Raw genomic sequence first — 7,733 nt, forward strand, 5'->3', positions numbered from 1 at the left:
TGTCTATACAACCACACATGCAAGCATACAAGAGTCACAAGGACACCAAGCATCCTACATACACAATTTAATTGGTCGTCATTGGTGCCTTCGACCCATGAGCACAGTGAGAAGACTCACCTGAATCGTAGAACTTTGAAACACAATGATATGATCCCTTTTTTGCATTGCTTGCACCCACGAATCCACTAACACCAGAACCAGATAAAATCTTAATTAGTAGCCCAAATTCCTCAAGTTTGACCCAAGTTCAAACTTGTTCAAAAAGTCAACGATCAACGGAAGTCAAAGTCAACAAGTCAAACTTTAGGCTGAGTACGCCCAACATACTCAGATCGAACGCATGGCGTACTGAGCATCCAGAGATGGAACTCCACATGAGTACGCGCATCGTACTCAAAGGTACGTCCAACGTACTTGGTCAAATGACACTTTTCCATTAAGTGCTTGTTTTCTTAAGTCCTTTCACCCAACACTCAGATCAGATCCATAACATATATCTAAGTCATAAATTTCCCACGTTTATGACTTTCCGTGCCTAGAAAAGGTCCAAAACCTAAAACCCTAACTTGTTAATCCATTAAGACATCATAACTCTTGCATGGAAGGGATAGAATTGAAGGACCAATATCACATTTTTATGGTTCCTTATAGCTCCATAATAGATCAAGTTTCCAACTCATTACAAAAACAATTCACATGCATATACAAAACACACACACACATACCTTTTGTAGTGCAATTGTATGCCAATTAATATCCCTGAAAAATTGATGATGTTTCACCTCGATTTCTCCCCTAGCTCCAAGTCTCTGGTTTGGATCGTCGGTCAATAATCTTAAAATCATTCTTTTTATCAAAAATACATTATGTAGGGGCATTTTCATCAAAAAATTATTAAAATCACTATTTTTTAACCAAATAAACAGTATGTAGGGGCAGTTTGGTAAAAACTGTTAAAATCATTATTTTTTTTTATCAAAAAAACAGTATGCGGGGGCAATTTCGTCAAAAACTCTTAAAATCACTATTTTTTAAACAAAAAAACAGAATGTAGGAGCACTTTGGTCAAAATTGTTAAAATCATAATTTTTTTTTATCTAACAAACAGTATGCAGGGGCATTTTGGACAAAAACTGTTAAAATCACTATTTCTTTTTTACCAAAAAAACAGTATGTAGTGCGTTTGGACAAAAAATGTTTCAGGTAACAAGAAAGTTCTGTTTTTGACACCAACAAAATTGTAGAATCAAAAAGTTAAAAAAGACACTAAGGGTAAAACCGTAAAAGACATGAAGGGAGAAAAATTGCAATTTTCCAACTTTATCTGTTAGCTAGAATGGTCCAAACAACCAAGATCTAGTGTTTAAGTATCAAAGGGACCAAAAGTGCATCTTTTTCAAATTAATCCATTAAGTTTAAGTCTTCAACCTTCATATATGAATCAATATGATGTTTAGATGGATTAAGTTTCCAACTTTATCCATAACAAGGTCACAAACTTTCAATATATAAACGTTATGTACTAAAGTGATCAAAAGCTCATAACACCCAAAAGTTGCTAGATCTAACAAATGCATCATCAAGATTCAAGCTTTATACCTCTAGAAGAAAGATCAAGGTGAACAAAGTCTGGATCTACAAGCTCCAATGCAACCAAAACTTCTCCAATGAGCTCATTCTTCTCCATGATGCACCAAGCACCTTCCAAAGCACTCAAAAACTCCCAACATACTCCTGGTACGCCCAACGTACCAGGGATGCGTAGTACGCCCAGTGTACTAGACTAAGCCCAAAACCTTCCTAACTTCTAACGGTCATAACTTCTTCGTTCCAACTCTGTTTTTAACGGTCATGATTTTCCCTTTTTACCCTTCAACCCAAAACACAATTCAAAGGTTAAGATCTCGCAACCATCATTACCTCCTTCTACAAGGACTAAAATTTGCCTCTTTAACTCGATGATTCCAAGGTATTATTTGTTTATTTAATCATTTATTTTATAGTCAAACCATGTTAGTTATATTGGGCTTAGAGGATTTGGGCCTCTATGTGTGGGCTTAGCTGAGGCTGTACGTTGGGCGTAAGCCTGGTGTACGTGAGGTGTAGAGGGATCACAAGGAAACGCGGAGGCATGCACAAACGCGTATTGTACAAGGTTGTACATGCAACGTACGTGGCCAGACCCAAAACCTTAATTTATATGGTTCAATCCCTATATAATTTCATTAAGTCCCATGTGTTAGGCTCCTTATCAGCCTCTATTGTCCAGAAACCCTAATATCGAACCCTTTATCATCTTGGTGTGTTCTTGACCTTGTGGAGTGCATTTTTGGTAGTTTGGTGCCTTGGAAGGAAGAAGAAGTAGTTGGTGAAGGAGATTTGTTGGAGTTTGAGCTTGAAGATTCGGGTTATCATCATCATTTGGCATTCATTTGAGGTATAAGGCTCAGAAATTTCTTTGTTAAAGCTTAGATCTCCTTTTCTTGAGTTTTTTGGACCTTTTTGGTGTCACACCCCAAAACCAGAATGGCGGAAATGTTCTAGGGTGGAGGATGTCATGTATAACATCACAACCAATGTATAATAGCAATCATAGCAACACAACCATTACAGTGAATACTTAAATAAAAATGTTTACATCAATTTGGAACTTGTCTAAAACTTGTTTGAATTACATCAAATAGTTTGTAAAATATAAACATAAAACTCTTATTGCTCCAGCTCCTCAAAAATCCAGCAGATACCTGTCTACTGATTTCCTGAGAATACAAATAGTTTGAAAAATATCAGCATAAAGCTGGTGAGTTCATAAGCGGTATTTTGTAATGAAAAACTTGTAGGTGAGCTTGTAAAAGTGTTCGTATAGTTTCAAGAAAATCCGATATTTTCTTTAGTGAGATTGTAGCGTTATCAAATCTGTATAAAACCATGAATGTTCATTACTGAAAACTGTAGGGATATGCGAAAATACTACTTCATGTGACTAGCTAATGCTAATCATGATGTATAAGTATTTCGTACGTGAAACCATTGTATAATCGGTTATGTTTGAAAACCCTGACTATAGCCGGTATACGTAGTGTGTTTTATTACGTAAAATAAAACCATGTAGCGATATCCCTGGAAATTCTCCAGTTATGGTGTGTATTAGTTCTATTTAGTATAAATAAAACTGTTGGAGAGTGCCAACTTGTAAACTAATGGTGATTTATACATATTGTGAGTCATATAACCATACTTTATATGACTAGAGACCTTTCCAACGTTCTTCAGGCGTTGAGTTAAATGACATTTGTCACCCCAGGCATGCCTGCCTAACTGTAGCTAGCAGTTCGGGTGTGGGATTGTCAGTCCCGAATAGATCTATTTACAAATGTCACGCTCCCCCTCCAGGAGACTCTAGTTATACTATGATAGGATTTATCCCTGTACACCTAAGGGTACAGTGCTGAAGTAGTGCGTCAGAGTATCGTACAATCCAGTTTACATGTAGTGTTGTAGCGTTATGCCGTAGTGAAATCCGTACGTATACCGTAATGTAGTGACAATTATTGTTATGAATGCCATGTTTATGTAGTGATGTAAACTGTAAACTATTTCTGTCATAGTGCATATGTTTAGTAGTGAAAGTTTCTGTACTTGTTATGTTTCGAAAATCCCAAACTATACCGATTATAGTTTGCATGTATAGTGTAGTGAATATCGAGTCCGAAAAATTATGCAATTTTTAGTGAAAACGTCCCTTATGCTCAACACGGTACAAAAGGGTTAAATTATGAGAATTATATGAGTTTTATACTTGTTAAAATCCCTTTGTATTAATTTACAAAAACATTTATGTGTGGCTTGTATTCTCCCCCTGAAAGCGTTTTAAAAACCAGTAAAAGCGTAGGGGTATGAACTCACCTTGAGCGAGTGGTTTGTACGAAAGACCGGTACGGAGTGTTGAGTGTCTAGTGAAACCTCGAACTCAACTTGATCCTAATAACATGTAATGACACACATAGGAGTCAAATGAAGGTTTTTCACTACTAGATACCATATAGAATCACTCTAGGGACTTGGAACTACTTGCACCAAGTGATAGAACCTTGTAGGATTGAGTATAGGGAGTGTATGGCCACCTTGAGTGTGTGTGCGGCCATGGGTGTGCGACCATACACTCATGAAAGGAGGTGCCTTCGAAGTGTTCTCAAGGTCCATACTCACATCTACGAAGTGTTTTAGGTCTATACTCAATTTTAGTGCAAGATAAGGGTCCTAGAAGTGGGTTTGCGGCCCTAGGATGTGTGTGTGGTCGCACACTAGAGTGTGTGGTAGCACACTTGAGTGTGTGATCTCACAAGGGGTGTGTGCGGCCGTACACAGGTGTATGCGGTCGTACACCCCACAAGATGATGTCCAAAATGTCCATTCCAAGGTGCAACAAGGCTAGGGGCATGTCTATCTCGAATATGGAAGTTAAACTCTCACTTTGGAGGGTTTTTTTAAGGGTGTGCGGCCACCTTAAAAGGGTGTGCGGCCGCACTCACTTCCAAACACAAAGAACATGTCGATTTTTGCACACTTAAGGCTTAGATAGAGTGGTTTTTCATGGATTGTAAGCTAGAGGATGAAGTACTCACGTTCTTGAAGCTTTGGAGGGTTCAAAGTTGGAGAAACTTGAGAGAATAGTGTAGTGTGCTGCCAAGGAGTGAAAAGAATGAAGGGGAAAGGAGTCTACCCTTTATATAGGGGAGATAGTGCTGCCAAAAAGTGAGTGTCTGGCCAAGGAGTGGGTGTGCGGCCGCACACCCATGTGTACGGCCGTACACTCCTCCTAGAGGTGTGTATGGCCCGGTTTTCTCACTATACGACACTCTGACTCATTCCTAAACTCAACCTTTGTCATAATCAAGCTTAGAACACTTAAATGAACCCTTAAACAGTACAAGAAATCAACAAAACAAGTTGAATATTGATTGATTTGACTAAGTGTACAAGATAGAAGTTCCGGGTTGTCACATCATCCCCCCGTTAGAGGGAAATTCGACCCGAAATTCAAGAATAGAGTACAAATCATGAACTTTGAAAGAGGTGAGGGTACTTCTGCTTCATTGAATCCTCGCGCTCCCAAGTGAATTCAGGACCTTTCTTGGCATTCCAGCGAACCTTCACTATCGGGATGCGGCTCTGCTTCGTACGCTTGATTTCTCGGTCCATGATTTTAACAGGTTCTTCCACAAAGTGTAGACCATCGTCTAATTTGATCTCGTCGAGAGGGATCACAAGTGTCTCGTCGGACAGACACTTCTTTAGGTTCGACACGTGGAAGACAGGATGGATGTTGCTGAGCTCTCGTGGTAACTGGAGTTTGTATGCTACGGGACCGATCCTAGCAAGGATCTCAAATGGTCCAATGTACCTTGGGTTTAGCTTTCCACGTTTTCCGAAACGTATCATGCCTTTCCAGGGTGAGACTTTCAGAAGGACACGGTCACCAACCTGGAATTCCAAGGGTTTTCGTCTCTTATCGGCGTAGCTCTTTTGTCTATCTCGTGAGGCTTCCAGTCGTTCCCGGATTTGTACGATCTTTTATGTTGTCTCTCGGATGATTTCACGACCAGTGAGAGTGCTGTTGGGGACTTGACCCCTGGCTAGCTGTGTGTCACCCACTTCAGCCCAACACAGAGGGGATCTGCACTTGTGGCCATAGAGGGCTTCAAACGGCGCAGCCTTGATGCTGGTATGGTAGTTGTTGTTGTAAGAAAACTCGACCAAAGGAAGATGAGTGTCCCATGACATGCTGAAGTCAGTGACACAGGCTCTCAACATATCTTCCAAGGTCTGACTTTTTCTCTCACTATGTCCATCTGTTTGTGGATGATAAGTCATGCTCATATCCAACTTAGTTCCAAGAGCCTTCTATAGCGATTGCCAAAATCTCGAGGTGAACCTGCTATCTCGGTCGGAGATAATGGATACAGGTACCCCATGAAGGTGAACTATCTCTCGAATATAGATCTGCGTGAGTCTCTCCATTTTGAAGCTTTCTTTGATTGGCAGGAAGTGGGTGGACTTTGTCAACCGATCGACAATTACCCAGATGGCATCGTGTCCACTCGGAGATCTGGGTAACTTGGTGATAAAATCAATTGTTATCCTTTCCCACTTCCACTCAGGTATTTCTGGCTGCTGAAGTAAACCTGAGGGCTTTTGATATTCCACCTTCACCTTGGCGCAAGTCAAGCACTTGCCCACGAAGTTTGCAATTTCTGCTTTCATGTTCGGCGACGAATAAAGTTGTTTCAGATCCAGATACATCTTATATGAACCTGGGTGAACGGAGTATTTAGTCTTGTGAGCCTCATTCATGACAACCTCTCTATACCCGCCGTACTTTGGGGTCCAGATCCGGTTCATGAAATAGTACACTCCGTCTCCCTTGACCTCTAAGTTCTTGTCCATTCCCCGCAAGGCTTCATCCGCCACTTTCTCTGGTTTCAAGGCTTCCAGCTGAGCCTCTCTGATTTGCGCGGATAAATGGGAATGAATAGTCATCGTTAATGCTTTCACCTTTCTCCCTGAATACTCCTTCCGACTGAGGGCATCTGCTACTACATTGGCCTTGCCGGGATGGCAACGAATTTCACACTCGTAGTCACTGAGTAGCTCTAACCATCGCCGTTGTCTCATGTTTAATTCCTTTTGATCCAAGATGTGTTGCAAGCTCTTACGGTCAGTGAAGATAGTGCACTTGGTTCCATAAAGGTAGTGTCTCCAGATCTTCAACGCAAAGACTATTGCTCCTAACTCTAGATCGTGAGTTGTGTAATTGACCTCGTGTGTTTTCAACTGCCTCGAGGCATAGGCGATAACCTTTCCTCGTTGCATGAGCACACAGCCTAGGCCCTGATTGGATGCATCACAATAGACAACGAAGTCTTCCGTCCCTTCGGGCAGGGACAAGATAGGTGTGCTGCATAGGGCCTGCTTTAATGTTTGAAACGCAGTGTCTTGCTTAACTCCCCAACTAAAGGTTACACCCTTCTATGCCAGGGTAGTTAAAGGCTTAGCGATTCTGGAGAAATTATGGATAAACCTGTGATAGTAGCCTGCGAGACCCAATAATTGCCGGATTTCTGTGGGTGTCTTTGGTGCAGACCAATTCTCAATCGCCTTGATTTTGGAAGGGTCCACGTGTATGCCTTCCTCGCTAACCACGTGACCGATAAAAGTTACCTTCCTTATCCAGAACTCACAGTTTGAGAATTTAGCATGTAGTTTCTCCGCCCTTAATGTTTCCAGCACCTGCCTCAAGTGCTGTTTATGATCGTTCTCACTCCGCGAATAGACAAGTATATCATCGATGAACACGATTACGAACTTGTCCAGGAAAGGGTGGCACACCCGATTCATCAGGTCCATGAATACTGACGGTGCGTTGGTCAGACCAAAGGGCATCACTACAAACTCGTAGTGTCCATAGCGAGTTCGGAATGCTGTTTTGGGCACATCATTCTCGTAAACCCGCAACTGATGGTACCCTGATCTTAGATCTATCTTTGAAAAGTAACTGGCTCCCTGAAGTTGGTCGAAGATATCGTCGATCCTGGGTAAGGGATAACGGTTCTTGATGGTCAGCTTGTTTAGCTCTCGGTAGTCAACACACATCCGAAAGGATCCATCTTTCTTTTTCACGAATAAGATCGGAGCTCCCCAGGGTGAGAAACTCGGCCTTATGAATCCTT

Source organism: Lactuca virosa, chromosome 2, assembly GCF_052849685.1.
Source record: "Lactuca virosa cultivar CGN04683 chromosome 2, Lactuca_virosa_CGN04683_v6, whole genome shotgun sequence".
Taxonomy (NCBI): domain Eukaryota; kingdom Viridiplantae; phylum Streptophyta; class Magnoliopsida; order Asterales; family Asteraceae; genus Lactuca; species Lactuca virosa.